The sequence below is a fragment of the Megalobrama amblycephala genome, linkage group LG6 (assembly GCF_018812025.1).
Source record: "Megalobrama amblycephala isolate DHTTF-2021 linkage group LG6, ASM1881202v1, whole genome shotgun sequence".
NCBI lineage: Eukaryota > Metazoa > Chordata > Actinopteri > Cypriniformes > Xenocyprididae > Megalobrama > Megalobrama amblycephala.
The window spans coordinates 10,944,102-10,962,065 of NC_063049.1; the positions used below are offsets into that span (position 1 = coordinate 10,944,102).

General features: G+C 38.4%; 1 long non-coding RNA gene across 1 annotated transcript; it reads right to left on the reverse strand.

Moving 5' to 3' along the window:
* Window positions 1–7,424: 7,424 nt before the first annotated feature.
* On the reverse strand, window positions 7,425–13,875 carry LOC125269883. The gene is made up of 3 exons (XR_007185209.1): window positions 13,843–13,875; window positions 10,699–12,582; window positions 7,425–10,613 (listed from the first exon to the last, which is right to left on the reverse strand). It is a non-coding gene; the product is annotated as an uncharacterized LOC125269883 (long non-coding RNA).
* Window positions 13,876–17,964: the final 4,089 nt, after the last annotated feature.

The following is a 17,964-nucleotide window of genomic DNA, read 5'->3' on the forward strand; positions in this document are numbered from 1 at the left end:
TGACAACAGATAAAGAAATAAAATAAGTGAATACAATAAATAAATATATAAAATTCACAATGGACAAAACAGACAATATATACACAATCATGCAAAGGAATGTGAATAAGAGGCATGCTATGCTAAATACGATAAAGTATAAATAATAAGTACAGTGGTGGGTATTGCACCTGTTTTTATTGCACAGTAAGGAGAGCTTAGAGACATTCTTATTTTGTAAAATAAGGTCTCTGTTTTATGGGTGAGAAAGTTTTTTGTTTGTTGGGTGAAAACCTTTGCTATAGCGTTATGGAAGAATTAGTTGATTTGAGACATGAATGAAGTATTTTGGTAGTTTTAGTGCATTTTGAATGTGAAATTTATTTTTGTGGCAAGCTGAAAGTTGGTTAGGAGAACTGTGCGAAGAGTTTTGAAAAGTGTCCTAACGTTAATGAAAAACTGTAGCTGAACACCAACACGTGTTAGACTTTCAATTTCATTACCATTTACACAAAAGGGGAAACTTAGGAATTTTTTTTGTACTGAAATGTAAACATTGACCATGTAGTGAATTCTGAGTAGAGAGCTGTCATTCTTGTCTTATAAAGAAAAAATTACTATATAAACGTGTAATGCTACCTGTTGTTAGTATTTTTTGAGTGATGGTTTAGTTTTAGTGCATTTTTAATGTGAAATTAACTGCTGTGCGTTGAAAGTTGGTTAGGGTAACTGTGTGAAGAGCTTTGAAAAAAGTGACCTAAGTATTGAGAAATGGGTCCTAGTGATTGTAAAAAAAAAAAAAAAAAAAAAGTGTGTGATAAACAACAGAAGAATGATACAGTAAAAATAATTTTTTAATAAAATATTATTTAATGAAATACTATTAAACAATTTGTTCTATTTCAATACCCAATGCAGTGAATTTATATTCTGTTATAATCTGATTTTACAGCATCTCTGGCCTGTAGTTAAAGGTGCCATCGATTGAAAAATTGAATTTACCTCGGCATAGTTAAATAACAAGAGTTCAGTACATGGAAATGACATACATTGAGTCTCAAACACCATTGTTTCCTCCTTCCTGTGTAAATCTCATTTGTTTAAAATACCACCGAAGAACAGGCGAATCTCAACATAACACCGACTGTTACGTAACAGTCGGGATCATTAATATGTACGCCCCCAATATTTGCATATGCCAGCCCATGTTCAAGGTATTACACAAGGGCAGCCAGTATTAACGTCTAGATGTGCACAGCTGAATCATCAGACTAGGTAAGCAAGCAAGAACAATAGTGAGAAATAATGGCAGATGGAGCAATAATAACTGACATGATCCATGATATCATGATATTTTTAGTGATATTTTTAAATTGTCTTTCTAAATGTTTCATTAGCATGTTGCTAATGTACTGTTAAATGTGGTTAAAGTTACCATCGTTTCTTACTGTATTCACGGAGACAAGAGAACCGTCGCTATTTAAATTATTAAACACTTGCAGACTGTATAATTCATAAACACAACTTCATTCTTTATAAATCTCTCCAACAGTGTGTAATGTTAGCTTTAGCCACGGAGCACTATCAAACTCATTCAGAATCAAATGTAAACATCCAAATAAATACTATACTCAAAGGAATCGATGCATGCATGCAGCATGAATGACGAACACTTTGTAAAGATCCATTTTGAGGGTTATATTAGCTGTGTGAACTTTGTTTATGCTGGTTAAGGCAGTCGAGAGCTCGGGGGCGGGGGAGCGCGAGATTTAAAGGGGTCGCGCACTGAATCGGTGCATATATAATTATGGCTCAAAATAGGCAGTTAAAAAAATTTAGAAAAAAAAATCTATTGGGTATTTTGAGCTGAAACTTCACAGACACGTTCAAGGGATACCTTAGACTTATATTACATCTTGTTAAAACTGGTTCTAGGGCACCTTTAACTGTTGTTTCCATTTTTATGAATACTGTTGGCTTTATTTGGAACTGAAATAGATTTGACTGATGAGACTGAACCACCAAGTCTGTTTCTTCAGTACATCCTTCATTATTATGAATTATAGATAACAGGCTGACGTTCTGTTCAAACAAATTTAATCTGTCATAATCTAAAAATATTTATTCTCTGGGTGACAGTAATTGCCAAAAGCGTGTAACCATGTAAGGTTACTGAAGATGTATGTGACCTTTTATTAACTAATAGCTTGTAGAGCAAGCCTAACATTTCAGAACACTTCATTGTGTATTGGTGAATAAATTAAATAATAATAATTTGTTAATTAAGGATTGCATTAGGCAGAAACCTTTAATAAATCAATGCCTATACACAAACATCACGAATCAACAATAGATCTTAAAACAGAGAGCCCCTGACATTTAGCTCAGTCATTAACAGATACTTATATTTGAGGTGCATTCAATCAACAGAGTGAGTCAGAGGAATATTTCACAGGTAAAACTTTTACAGGATAAGAGGCTGAAATCAATGCAGCCGCCCACCGTGCTCAGGAAACAATAGTCTCTCTGACACATGCTCTATTTCTAAACTCTCTGCAGGTAGTCAGGGAACTCGGCCTGTCGTCTCAGCACCACGGTCATCCGTCATGCTGCTTTAATTGGCTGCTTGTTCCCATTTACCGTAACATTTATTTTCTTGAGCCCGGGGGAGGGAGATGCAATTTTGAGACTGAAACATGTTAGACCCTGATAAAGGCCCAGCTGACTCAGAGTTTATGAAATAATTCACCTGTGTCTGAGCCGTGAATATTTGATCTATGAGGTTTTAAATGCATGTCTGTCATACCGGATGCTGAGACAGTGTGTTTATTTTTCCCAATGTTCACATCAAATAATACTGAGATTTAATCTGTTGAACATAGAGATATAGAATGATTATTAGAATGACTTCTGAGGGACACTGAATACTAGAGTAATGGCCATTGAAAATTCAGCCTTGCCATCAGGAGTCCACCTTTTTCCTAATGCGTCTATTGCATTTTAGATGATGGGAGGTACTTTCGGTTTGGGGAAGTTAAAAATAAAAACCCTGAAACAAATAATTTCAAATCATAAGGTTGCACTCTACAAACAATCCTCATCCATCAGTTTCACTGAATGAGCTGTAAAATTTCCTTCATGTTCTATTTTGGATATCTTATCAGAAGAATAATGCTTGGTATTTTTATGTGACATGGTATAACTGTCACACAAATAAACTTTGTTTCATTTTCATGGACTTTCAGTTTGTTTTCATCAGTCACATGTGTTCCTTAAAGGGTTAGTTCACCCAAAAAAGAAAATAATGTCATTTATTACTCACCCTCATGTCGTTCTACACCCGTAAGACCTTTGTTCATCTTTGGAACACAAATTAAGATATTTTTGTTGAAATCCGATGGCTCAGTGAGGCCTGCATTGCCAGCAATGACATTTCCTCTCTCAAGATCCATTAATGTACTAAAAACATATTTAAATCAGTTCATGTGAGTACAGTGGTTCAATATTAATATTATAAAGCAACGAGAATATTTTTGGTGTGCCAAAAAACACCCAAAATAACGACTTATATAGTGATGGCTGATTTCAAAACACTGCTTCAGGAAGATTCAGAGCATTATGAATCTGCATGTCAAATCATGATTCGGCTCGTGTGTCAAACTGCTGAAATCACGTGACTTTGGCGCTCCGAAACACTGATTCGACACGCTGATTCATAATGCTCCGAAGCTTCCTGAAACAGTGTTTTGAAATCGGCCATCACTATATAAGTCGTTATTTAGTTTTTTTGGCACACCAAAAATATTCTCGTTGTTTTATAATATTAATATTAAACCACTTTACTCACATGAACTGATTTAAATATGTTTTTAGTACATTAATGGATCTTGAGAGAGGAAATGTCATTGCTGGCAATGCAGACCTCACTGAGCCGTCAGATTTCAACAAAAATATCTTAATTTGTGTTCCAAAGATGAACAAAGGTCTTACGGGTGAAGAACGACACCACCTCCTCCCTCCCTCGATTCCGCCGTTGTTCTGTCGTCACTGTGCTCTGGGTCTGTGCCAGCGAACATTATCAATCTTCGCCGCCGGGGTTTTGTCGTCCTTCTGTCACCATGCCTTCATTCACCTCCTAAGCTACCTTCACCTCTCCATGCCACAAGGTCGCGCCTTCCAGGATGTTGCGTTCTGTCACACCCATACAGTTGTGTTTATCCTTAGTTTCGTTTTCATGGACTTTCAGTTTGTTTTCATCAGTCAGATGTGTTCCTTTGAGTTTCCCACCACTCATCTGTTTCCATGGACACTAACCATTCATCTCAGCTGCTCATCATTTAGTTTGTCACCACTATTTATTTAAGTTCTTCCCCGTTCATTCTTGTTGTCGGCTGTTGTTTGTGTATGTGTTTACACACTGTTACGCCTTATCACCTGATTGTGGAATTAAACCTTGTTATTATTTTTAAATCTTCCTTTGTCTGTCTTCATCTTCTGTAGTGCTAACAATAACAAGATCTATGGCAAAAGCTTTTTCAGTCACTGCATTCTTTTTCTCCTGATTATTTTCTCTTTTCCCTTTGTAACAGTATGAAAAAAGACAATATATGCTGTACATCTGTTGTCTGTTCTCCTGAATAATTTGCTTATGATATATATGGAAGTTTATTAATGCCACTGATGCTGTTGAAATAGAAAGCTTGTTGAATTGCACTAATTGAAAAAATGTGCATTGCATTAACCATGCTTAAATTTTAATGCATTGTATTTTTAGAGCTTGCATTTTTAAGGGCTGAAATTCAACGTGATCGTATATTTATGCTATGAATATTTCGATTCAAAACATTTTACACATATTTTCATTATTAAAAATTTGAAGATTCATTTACACCTTTTAGATTTCACTTCCAACATATTCAGTCTGTTTAAAAATACAACCTAAAATATTCAACAGGCAATTTTCAGTCCATTTTATTTCGCTTTACAAATTTGCTTCCACAAATTCAGTGGTTCAAATTCAACAGAAAATTCAACACTGGACATCCGAGAACTGCAGGAAAAGCAGTAGATTGCCGATGCATAATCTCCATCTGCTGTCGTCCTCACCAGCAGGTGCTGCAAAAAAAAAAAAAAAAAAAAGTTACATAAAGCCCAAAGTATACTTAACTTTTTATGTGGACGTGAGTATCAGCGTACAGTGCGCAATGCGAATTTCGTCATCAGAAGACTTTGTACACGCAGGTTGCAAATGTGCATTTAATTTTTTGCAGTAATTTGTTTATCCACAAGGTACCAAGCACTGGGGGTGTCGATTCACAAGGTAGTCAAAGAAAACCTGCATAAACAGAACAGACCTAAGCTGCGTCCTCCAGAGGTTACATTTGAAGGCTGCATAAGTCATCGACTCAGTCTCAATTAAGAAAAGTAACCATTAGATTGCAAAGTAATAAAGAAATTACAGTATTTTCCACCTCACAAGAAATAAAAAAACAATTTTATTATGGTTAATTTTCTTAAATGAGACACAATGACGTATGCAGCCTTCAAGTGCGACCTCCAGAGGACAAAGCCCCTGAATTGGGAAACAGTTTGAACAGACTGGAACGCATGCAAGCTACAGAGACAGTGGAGGCCTATATAGACGACAGATTGTACAACTCTAGCATGAAATAATACAAATATATTTACATGGGTTGTAACTCGTGGTGAGAGATTGCTCAAAACTGCACATGCGTTGAACGGCTGCGTACGCGCACGAGTCAAGTTAAGTATACTTTGCAAGGTTGTGTGTTTGACTGTGTATATGCGTAGAAAAACAAAGTATACCCAGGGCTTAAAGGGGCACTCAGTGATATTTCAAATCCACTGTTTGGAAGTTAGCTGGGCCGAGTCCAACAACAAATGTCTAACCAATCAGCATCAGGGGGCATATGACAGTCGAGGAGAGAGAACGAGCAAGAGGGAGATTTGAAAATAAGAACAAAAAACAAACAAACTGCAGAACGAGAAATGGGACACAATGCAAAACAGCTCAACAGAATATCATTGGAATTAATGTTTATGACTAGGCAAGCGCTGTAGGACCAGGTTTATATTAGGAAAGCTTTCCAGCACTGGAGAGAGCTAAGAGGGAAGGCCTGAAAACTGCTTTGATCCCGCTTCTCATGTGAGTACACTAGGTTTTGATTGTCTGGAGCTGCTGTGCTGTTTGCGACTAACAACGAACACTTTGGTTACTCTTGTGTACTGTATGTTCATTTTTTGTGCTTCCTTGTCGTTCGTTCATCAACTGTGCTTTATTTTTCGTGAAGCATTTTGTTGCATGTCAGCTGTGATAAACAGACATCCACTCACATTGCGTGTGTAACAGTGGTCAGATAGTGAGAGTTGTGCAGTTAAATCACTGTGCACTGTTGGCCGCTAGAGAATGAGGTGCTTAGCGTCATTGATAGTGCATTCGCCTTGCATATCAGCAGCAAGTGGGCCAAGGTTCGAGACTGACTTGGAGCAGGGAGATCAGAATTGGAGTGTGAGTTTTGGAGGCGGAGCAATGAAAAGAGGGGTGGGTTTGTTTGGGTTGATTTCAAATATCAATCAAATATGTCCAACAGGGGAGTTCAAATACTGCTTACTGCACCTTTAATACAGACACATAGGCTATTATAGAGGCCTATAATATAAAAATCAAGATTTTGGGGTTATTCATTGTCTGTTATAATTTGTTAATGCTTTTACACAAAACAATTCTGTCACTGACTGTTTACAAGTTACTCCTATAATTCATGCAAAGCATCATGGGGCATAGGAAAAAGATAGATACATCACATTGATATTTGTCAGGGAACATTAGACTCAGACACAAAAGCTAGTTTTAAACCACAGGAGTGTTTTTATTAACAGAGGTGCAGAAAAGACAATCAGGTGAGTATGGCAATATTGCAGGTCCTGTGTGGTTGATAGTATGTTAATGAGTCTTTGTTGTGTTACCAGGGTGAAGAGGAGATCTTGAAGATGGATCAGATGATAAATGGAGCACACACCTCATTGCTGGCAGAGTGTGAGTATTCAGGTAAGTGGATCACTGGCAAACTTGACTTACAGGAAAGTGAGGAGATCACCCCTTACAAAAAAAGAAGTTTATTCAAGTGTGTTATTAGTATACATCTTTTGAACTAAAAATAAGAAAGTATACTTTCAGTCTACTTTTCATATACTTCTCAGAAATATACTTTATGTAATTCTGAGAAATATACTTAAAATTGCTTATACTGACTTATACTGACAGAAAAGTCTATTTGGTCAGGTATATTTGTAGTGAAACTTACCCACATTTAAGTGTTGATAAAAAAAGGATTCATGAAGCTAGAATAAAATGTTTTTAAAATGGAAAGAGTTAAAGTACAGTTAAAGGTATTTCAAGTATAAAAATATTACCTAAATAGGAATATAAACTATATGTGTGATGTTAAGTTCACTTAAAAGAAAACTTACAAATATACTTACACTAAACTAGTAGTTTACTGAGAGTATATTTCAAAGTGTACTTTCATATACTAAAAAATGTACTACTAGTATAAAATAGTAAACTACTAGTATACTAGTATCACAGATGCAGTACAAATGAGAAACGTAATTGTGAACTAGTTGTGTAAGCCCTACTTAAAGTTTACTACTTAGCTATAGTACACTTAAACATATACTTCAGTTGGGCCAATTTAGTTCCAAGTGGTATTAAAATAGTACATTTACAAGTTTACTTTGATACTAGTATACTAGTACATTGTACATTGATACTAGTTTACTTACTACATAAAGTATATAAAAAAATACTTGAACAGTACTTAAGTATACTTGATAAAATGAACTTGAAGTATACTTTTTCATAAGGGATAACAGTGTTCAAGCTGCGTTTGGCTTTCTATTCAGAGCTGTTCACATCCTTGGACTGGGAATTATGCATTTCTATGGCAACAATATCAATGCCTGAAGAAAAGGCAGGAATTCACCGTGCCTTAAAAATTGTCCAATGCACGCTCTAACAATGAAGGGGATCCACCATTAGCAAGATAAAACCACTGCTTTCATGAAAAAGTGGCAAACGCCTAAATGAATCTGCAGCAGTCAGGTGGTACAGTGGTCACGTGAGACAGGTAAGAGCTCTCAGAAAATTTCCGTCTTACGAGCTCTACGAGAATGTGAATGCATTTTACAAGTTGAAATCTCGTAATTACACCTTAGGAGTGGATTCAGAAGGAGATTGCTGGAAGAATCACAAGGAGTATGCTTAAGAATCTTAGGGTCCGTTGTCCATAGATGACACCAGACAATCACTGAGTCGAGGTGTGTGTTTTTATATAGTGCAGAATGGAGTGCTGATTGACATGCTGATGGGGAACAGTTGCAGGTGATCAGTATTCAAGTTCAAGTTCAAGTTCAAGTTACTTTATTTATACCCGAAGGTAGATTTTGTTTGCAGTAGAGTCCTCATACACACATATGAAACAAAGCACATAAAAAACTACATCATCAAAAAGTTCTTGTCGGTCCAGAATAAATAATACATACATGACTCCTCATACACAAATAGAAAGTAAAATACATAAAAACCAAGTACACAATAAGCTATAACTCATTCCTCAAAGTAATGGCTGCTGGAACAAAACTATTTTTGTGTCTTTTTGTTCTACACCTGGGGATTCTAAACCTACGCCTTGACGGTAGATGCTGGAATTCTGTGTGCAAAGGATGTGAACTGTCATTTAAAATCGAACTAGTTATGCGCTGTAACTGTTTTGTATACAAGGTCTCCACATTAAGCTGCGGGTCACCTATCAGCCTGCTGGACCACTTTACTATTTTATTAAGCGAGTTTTTATTTTTCAAAGTGAGGTTCCCAAACCAGGTGCTAGCGCAAATGATAAAATTGACTCAATAAAAGCGTGATAAAAAAGGATCATGATGGATTTATCAATATGAAATTGATTCAGTTTCCTGATTCAGGTCAGAGTAAGCGTTGGGTGTGTGAGAATATGGAGCCTAGTGAAACCGTGACAGTACCGTCATCCAGGATCATTGGCAGAGACATGGAAGTTGGGGTGAATTTTATAGTGTGAGGGTAACTGTTACTATAACTCATAGGTAACTCATAGGTGATTGGATTGACTTGATGGATAACAGGGAAGGGACTAATGTATCTGGGACTAAGCTTCTTGCTGGGCAGGTGCAGCTTGATGTCCCATGTGGAGATGCACACCTTCTGCCCGGGCTGGTAGGTGGAAGTATTGGACCACCAGTCATCGACATGAACCCTCTGAAGGCACACTGCCCTCTAAGGATGATGGTAAGCTGCGTCCCTGACCCTCTCGCTCTCCCGGAACCAATGGGTGACGAGTTTTGGCTGTACTCAGTCCAGGTGAGGAAAAGGTTCCAGGTGCTCTGTTGGCCTTGGCAGAAGGTTCTCAGGAAACGTCCTATCTCCTGGATTTTCCTCTCTGTCTCTGATTCGTCTGAGGATGTTATCCAAAGGAGAGGCTCACAGTCACAACTAAGAGGTTGAAGAAGGCCTTCCATACACGGGAAATAAATTGTGGACCACGGTCAGACATTATGTCTTCTGGGAGGCCAAAATGTGTGAAACACATTATTGAACATCAGTGCGGCTGTTTCCATGGCAGTGGGGAGTCTCTTGAGGGGGATTATACGGCAGGCTTTGGAGAATCTGTCTACTATGACAAGAATACAGGTGAATCCATCTGAGAGGAGCAGATTCGTTATGAAGTCCACAGAGGGGGGCAATTTACAAGTCACAAAAGCAGCCCTCCACTCGTCCCCCTCACGTATCTGGATGAGGTTATAAGCGCTTTGGAGGTCCAGCTTAGTGAAAACAATTGCTCCTCTTAGTTATTCCAAGGCTGCTGGAATGAGGGGAAGTAGACAATGGAATTTAACTGTGATCTTTTTTAATGCCCAGTAATCAGTGCAAGGCCTCAAGCCTCTATCCTTCTTTGTCACTAAGAAAAAATTGGAAGTAGCAGGAGAAGTGGAAGGGTGGCTATTGCCTTGCTGAAAAGTCTCTTCTACATACTCCTGCATGGCCTTCTGGGATGGAGAGTGGGTAAATTTTGCCAGTCCCATGGTCAGTGAGGCAGTAGTTGTGAGGCTCATTTGGGGCAGAAAACATCACTGAAGGGGGCATAACGGGTTGATATATCCACAGATTGGTGTTCCACTGTACTCTCGATAGACGTGGAGTTTAGGGATAGAACTCTAGGTCAGAGAGGAGATAGCTTAGGAAGGACAGGGAAACAGCCAGGAAAGCATTTATCACCCCACTTCAGAACTTCTCCAGTGAACCAGTACAGGATGGGATTATGGGTCACAAGCAATGGGTACCTAAGAATAATGCCAGCAGAGGATATCTCCAGAACCAGGAAATGGATGGATTAAACATGCAGCTAGCCTACTCGTAGTTGTAGAGGTCCTACACAAAAACGAACATGGTTTTTTGAGCAGTTTTCCAGTTACCAACTGGACTTGATAGGTGGTTTCAATAGACCTCTTCTTGAGGTTGAGATGGCAACAGAGATCTCCTGATATGAAGTTGCCGTCTGACCCAGAATCGATGAGGGCAGTAACTAGAACAGAAACATCAAAGGCAATAAGGTGGACAATAGTGGTGAGTGGAGTAGATTTAACATTTGGACTATGAAAGAAACTCACCACGGGATGTGGAGGTTGAACTGGACGTGCCAGAATGACATGTCCTCCAGCCAGGGAAAGTCGGGCATGATCAATTTGGATGGGCTTGTGACCTGGCTCTGGTGTGCTGGCAAACTCTGGGTGGAGATGGTATAAGGAGGACTGCTGGCACTGTCGGTCTTCCATACAATTTCTAACTCACTTGGCAAATTGGATGGACAGTTGAATGAAACGCTCAAGCCCAATGGAGTCATTGTAAACTGAGAGATGCAGCCGCAGAGCTGGCTCCAAACTTTGACGGTAGGTGGTGAGAAGCGAACGCTTGTTCCATCCACTGGCTGGCGCTAGGGTACGAAACTTCAAAGCATAGTCATTGAATGAAATGTTGCCTTGACATAAATGGTATAATTGCTTACCAACTGAAGAGTCCCCATGGATCGACTGAAGATCTCTCTGAAACGGACAATGAAGTTGCGGGTTGGGTTGTAGGACCTGCCTGCTACTAGATAGTTTCAGCCCATTGTAGAACTTGCCATGTCAACAAGGAGAGAATGAAGGTAATCTTTGCTCTCTCTGTGTAAGAATCCATTGCAGTCCTCCGCCAAGCCAGAGTAGGGCACTGGGTTGACCATGGGACTGGCAACATAGACAGGGGAGGAAGAAATGCTCGGTGCAGCTATGGGTTAAGTGGTGGATTCTGGAGTGGAAAGAAATTGTGTTTTTTATTAATTTGGTGCTACTATGTGTAGCAGTGTAAACGACACTTGGGTTTACTGTATGTGTGTCACATGTAGACTGTTTTCCGCTGCTTGCAAGCAGACTATTTTGAGGAGACAGCTGATTGCCCTTCATTTGCCGCTCTGATTGCATGCACTCGCAAAGTGCGAATATACTGTAGGCTCACTCCTGCTCGAATCCAAGGTAAATCATCAACACTGTCATCTCTTACATGTGTTTTATTTAAGTAAATACATTATAATCTGCTAAAACGCATACACGGGTTACTTTACTTCCTGAACAATTGCGCACCCGAGTCCATGTTGCTTTTATATTCACGCGAACCGTGGCACAGTTTGAGTGCAACCGAACTCAGACCACTGCCTTCAGGTAGTCTCGGGTTTGGTACCCCGGTGCATACCTGGGTTCGCATGACAGCTTTCACATTAGCGATTTTTCATGTGAACCGTGCCCCGTTTCGCGCACTTGTTGAGGAAGTAAAGTAACCTGCGCATGTGTTGTCGCTGATTATAATGTATTTACCTTGGATTCAAGCAGGAGTGAGCCTGCAGTGTATTCGCACTTTGCAAGTGCAATCAGAGTGGCGAATGAATGGTAATCAGCTGTCTCCTCAAAATAGGCTGTCTGCAAGCAGCAGAAAACCGAACAAGTAATGTTTCACAATATTACCATTTTTACTGTATTTTTGATCAAATAAATTCAGCCTTGGTGAGCAAAAGAGATTTCTTTCAAAAACATTTAAAAATACTAATTATTCCAAACTTTCCAAACTATTAGAAAATCATATTTTGCAGTGCTGCCCTGCCCAACCCTCATTCTAGTTGTTTTTATTTTTATTATTGCATTTTCCCCCCTATTTTATATTCAAATGACATTCACATCAAGGTATATTTCTTTGCTGTTTGATCAGCAGAACCATTAACATATCAAACTACTATTTCTAGCATATCAAACAGCAAGTCACAGAAGTTTTCTTGAAAATGTTTCATTTGGTGTTCGCAAACATCATTATGAGACAGGGACACCGAGATCATTTAGGGAACAGGGAGCCATTTTCATGTAATTGGGTGTCATCAGTGGATTCTGGAGGTAAAGCCGACTTCAAAGCCGTTGGAAAATCAGCTGGGTGGGTGTAGAGAGGCTCACGACTGCTGCGGCCCTGGACATCTGCAACACACACACAATCTGCCACTCATTAGTACACGGTCATACACACACAACACATGCTCATTAATTATGTGCACAGCTACAGACATAAGCATTTGACTCAATCTATGGCATTCTCAAAGGTGAATTTGACATTAACAATGCCACATTATTCCTCTGTGGTGAGCAACAGGATGATTGTCTGTGTGCTGAGAAAAAAATGTGAGGGTTTTATGAGCAGACGTTGTGTAAGAATGGGTGTTCAAACACCTATGTCAGTCCTGTATTCTCACTCTCACACACATATTGGAGCATGCCAAAATGAACAAATTTACATTAACACGTCTCTCACCTGAGCCCCTGACGGTATAAGGAGGAGTTTTCATGGTCTGTCGTGGAAGACAGATTATCTATCTATCTATCTATCTATCTATCTATCTATCTATCTATCTATCTATCTATCATCTATTTTTACATTCACTTAATCCTTATGAGCTATTCGGGGTCTTTTTGACCCCAAATGATTGCTAGCTCTATACACACAGAAAAATAAATTGGAATGATACCTGGTTGTATGTTACTGGGAAAAACAAGTCCCTCTCAGGATGTTCGGGGTCTCACATTGAAATGAAAATTTGATAAAAAAAAAAAATAAAAAAAAAAAGCGATCACTTCTATGGGAGAATGCTGATCCTTGGAAAATTTAACAATTACAACCCCTAAAAATCTAAATCAGCCTCAACACAGAACCAGGGACGTGCACAGGAATTTTGAGGGGCAGTTGCTCTGACCTAAAAAAAGGGCAACACCCCCCCCCCCCCCCAAAAAAAAAAAAATCACGGGCTATATGAAGGACTGAGAATAACATTAGATGAGGAAGAAATAGTCCTACCCACAATAGCGATTAAGTACAAAAACCGAACGAATCCCTTTAAATATATCATCGGATCGATGTTTTGAGGTGTGGTAACCGTGGTATAAGCGGAATAATTGACTCCGCTTCGAGTCGTGACCGAATCACCACTTCAGGTGTGCATTATTTTTCTAATAATTCAACGGCCCGTCGTCAATTATTCCTTACTTGAATCACAGCTTAAATAGTGTTTTGACATCGACAACCCAAGTGCATTTTACCTCAAACTTGCGTCTAGTTAACTTTCTAAAGTAGCAATCGCTTCTCGGGTCGACATTAACACACTGACAAAATTATATTCAGAATTAAAAATATTTTATACCACTTTTTAATGTGTGTTTGTGTAAAGGTTTTCACGAGATACCAACCTTTCGCGAACTTGCTTCCAACACTCGTTCTCATGGAGGCGCGCGCGGTGTGCACGGAGGGGAGGGGCTGTGCGCGCGCGAGTATGTGAGAGAGACGCGTGAGTGAGAGACGCAGGGAAATGAAATGCAGCTGAACTTTTGCTCTATGAAAGACATTGACAAAGACGAAAACTAAGGACATTTAATCTATAATTTTATTTTAGTTAGTTTTGCCAAACACACATTACAGTTTTGGTTAGTTATCGTTTTTTTTTTTTTTTTTTTTTGTAATGCCTCGTTTTTATTTTTATTTCAGTTAACGACGATGTTTTTTCCCACCTAGTTTTCGTTTTTTTCGTTCGTTTTCGTTAAAGATTATAACCTTACTCACCTTTCCGACAACGTTAAGTCGTCTCACCCGACAATCTCCTTCTAGTGCCGCTCATGCAGGCTCAGCTCAGGTGCCGGTCGCGTGCAGCGCTGCAGCCACATAAACAGAGTTTGCCCTTCCCCTACTGACTTTCACTTTCGGACGGGTGCCCGAATATGGAAGTGAACGAGGCTTTGCGATTTTTTTTTTTAATCTAGGCCTACGTGAAATTCTGCATCCATTGTAAGATATTTTTATTTATTTTTTCCCACCTCGGAAGGGCAACGTGAGTCGAGAAGGGCATATGGGCAGTTGCCCGGGCAACCTGAGCAACCCCCCTGTGCACGTCCCTGCACAGAACACAAATACACAGTGAAGTGGCAACCCTATAGCACATCCATAATGTGGAACACAGGTGCTCACACACACACATACACCGCTCCACCCCCACAAACTGCCCCTCGACCCAAAATTCACCCATCAATGGGAGACTGTAAAAAAAATTCTTTTTGTTACATAATTTGTCCAAAAAAAATAAAAAAAATAAATCAAGTACAATGTAGAAACCACAAAAAATGAAGGCTTGATACCACAACACATCACTGATGGAGAAAACAAACACAAAATAAATAAATAAATAAATAAATAATATTTCTAAAATGTAAAAAATACCTTAAATCCCCAGCACTGCACAAATGTAGGGTTAATTGGAACAATTTTAGTTTATTGATTAAAGCAAAATTATTTAATGTATTTTTAATCATTTTAAAATGCATAGGGCATGTAATTTTTTTATGAAAAGGGGTCTCTATATTACAGGTGGTTGAAGCAGAGGTGTTGATGTTAGCAGAAAGGTATTTTTCTAAACATTTGTTGTGCGCCAATGAATTTTTCACAAAAAAGAGCACAACACACAATTAACACAAATGTTGTGTGTGTAATATAACAATCTTCCACGAGTTCTACTGGGAAAACAGTGTTCAGATGATCATTTCATTAACAATGTTACAGGTGTGACAATATGATTGTTCACTTCCTCATTCTAATATCACTCTCATCTCATCTCAGTCTGTTCTCTGTACAGGGAAAGCACAACCGTGGTTGGACGCGTCTAAATATGTCTTTCTGATTGTGTCTCTGTATGCTGTGATTTCAGCTCATTCAACCCCAACACAAAGAAACTGATTACTAGGGAGAGAGACAGACAGACTCCCTACCTCAACCTCTCTAAAGATGCCTGATTTCATGAATGTAAATCAGTATGCGTACTTTGCCTATGTCTCACATTCTGTCTCTCTGTGATAGAATCAAGATGTAGTTTTATTATCATTGGTGTTTGCTAAATCTATTATTGCTCATATGTAGCCCTTAACCCTAAATTCTAAACTTCAGAAAGGAAATTGTTTTTATTCAGACATGAATGAAACCATAAATCATGTGGCTTGTATAGGAGGGGTGTGCTATTTCTTTTCAAGTCAGATACAGTATTTAAGCAGCATAAATTGGAGAAAATCCCATAAGACTGAAAGAATAAACCAAAAAACTACCAAAATGTTATAGAGACTGGGCAGTAAGCATTGGCCAAGCAACTCCAACAACACCTTAGCAACTGAATGCATCACTCATGCAACTGCAGCAACACCCCCAAAATCACTCCAGCATGACGGTAATTTTCTTTAAATACGCCAGTTATGGAGGCTTTTGGGTAAGCTGATCTCTGTTGTAATCTATCGTCATCATTGTCCCGCATTCTCATTGGTTTGCTGGCCTATGGAGGATTCCATGGGCAGAAAATCTCGCTCACCCGAGAGGAAAAATGCGCTGCTGCTGGAAGATCTCGATCACCAAAAATCACACTGTATTTGAGGCAAAACTAACTAGACTAAATCAAGTGAGAAAAAAAAAGTCATAAATGAAAATTTTCATAGAATTTTATTTTCACCACAGTGAAATGTTTTATGTATAAAAACATTTCACTGTGGTGAAAATAAAATTCTATGAAAATTTTCATTTCTGGATATATATATATATATATATATATATATATATATATATATATATATATATATATATATATATATATATATCGCTATAAAAACATTTCACTGAAAACTCAACTGCTTGATTTTTTTAATATTATAGTAAATTGTAAAAACATTATTGCCCACCTCTTTATATAAACATGGATATATAAGAATGTCCAGCTTTATCCGCCTATATGTAAATCGATTTATACTATATAGCAAATGGCAAATGCTTGATTGTTCATTGCCAAATAAAGCAATAAACCCCAAGAAGCCATGGTTTACATAACAGCTAAGGAGGTAACAACGGCCCTTAGTTGTTATAAATTCACTGTAAACCACAGCTTCACGGGGGCTTATTGCTTTTATAAAATGATTACAATACAAATATTAACGCCAAAAAATATGTATCAATGCAACTTTCATGAAAGGATTAGTCCACTTTCAAATAAAATTTTCCTGATAATTTACTCACCCCCATGTCATCCAAGATGTTCATGTCTTTCTTTATTCAGTCGAAAAAAAATTAAGGTTTTTGATGAAAACATTCCAGGATTATTATCAGCAGAGATCGAGTCAGCTAGATCATCCATTGTGAAGGCCTCATCAACACAACAGCCAGGAGCACAGTTCCTCAACAAACTGTCCACACCGGCATGATGAATACAATCCTCAACCGGAATCCACAATCCTCAACTTGAAGAGCTGCTGTGCAGCCAAAATTATATACCAGTTAGCAATGTAAAGCTGCTTTGACACAATCTGCATTGTAAAAAGCACTATATAAATAAAGGTGACTTGACTTTACTTGATTATTCTCCTTATAGTGGACTTAAATGGCCTCCAGACGGTTGAAGATCAAAATTACAGTTTCAGTGCAGCTTTAAAGGGCTTTAAACGATACCAGACGAGGAAAATGACAGATTGTTTCGCTAGGTAAAACCCTTATTCCTCGTCTGGTATTGTTTAAAGCCCTTTGAAGCTGCACTGAAACTGTAATTTTGACCTTCAACCATTCGGATTCCACTGAAGTCCACTATAAGGAGAATAATCCTGGAATGTTTTCATCAAAAACCTTAATTTCTTTTCAACTGACGAAAGAAAGACATGAACATCTTGGATGACATGGGGGTGAGTAAATTATCAGGAAAATTTTATTTAAAAGTGGACTACTCCTTGAAGTATAATCATTAAAAGGCCTCCTTCCACTGGAAAAAAATAGTCCCTGACCATGAACAGCAAGAGAAGTTACATTTTTACGCCATTAGATGGCGGCAAAGATTGTCTTTATGAGCGAGACACTCAGTCGCAAAGACGTTTATATTAAAACTTGTTGTGAACATGGAACAAGTGTTTTGACTAGCGCTGTGTCAGCAGGACACGGGAAAACCCATTCAAACGGATTTTTATTATGAACATAGGAAAATGACCTGAAGGAAAATGCTAAATTTGAATGCAGGTAATACACTATATCTCTCTCACAGTACTCCTCTACATAATGGAGCTTTAATTAACAAAATCAATAGCAAACAAACATATGTTTACGTTGCTAAGACTGACGAAGCAACATACACATTCAGTGGCACAGCGATACTAAATGTAATGCAGTCAGCTGTATGTTTTCGTGAATTTTACAACGGCTTCGAACGCGGCTTAACCAATCAGAATCAAGGGCCGGAACTATCCGTTTTATAATGTAAACTATATTATTGCCCAGCTGTAATCTGCTGAATACAACTATAAGACATG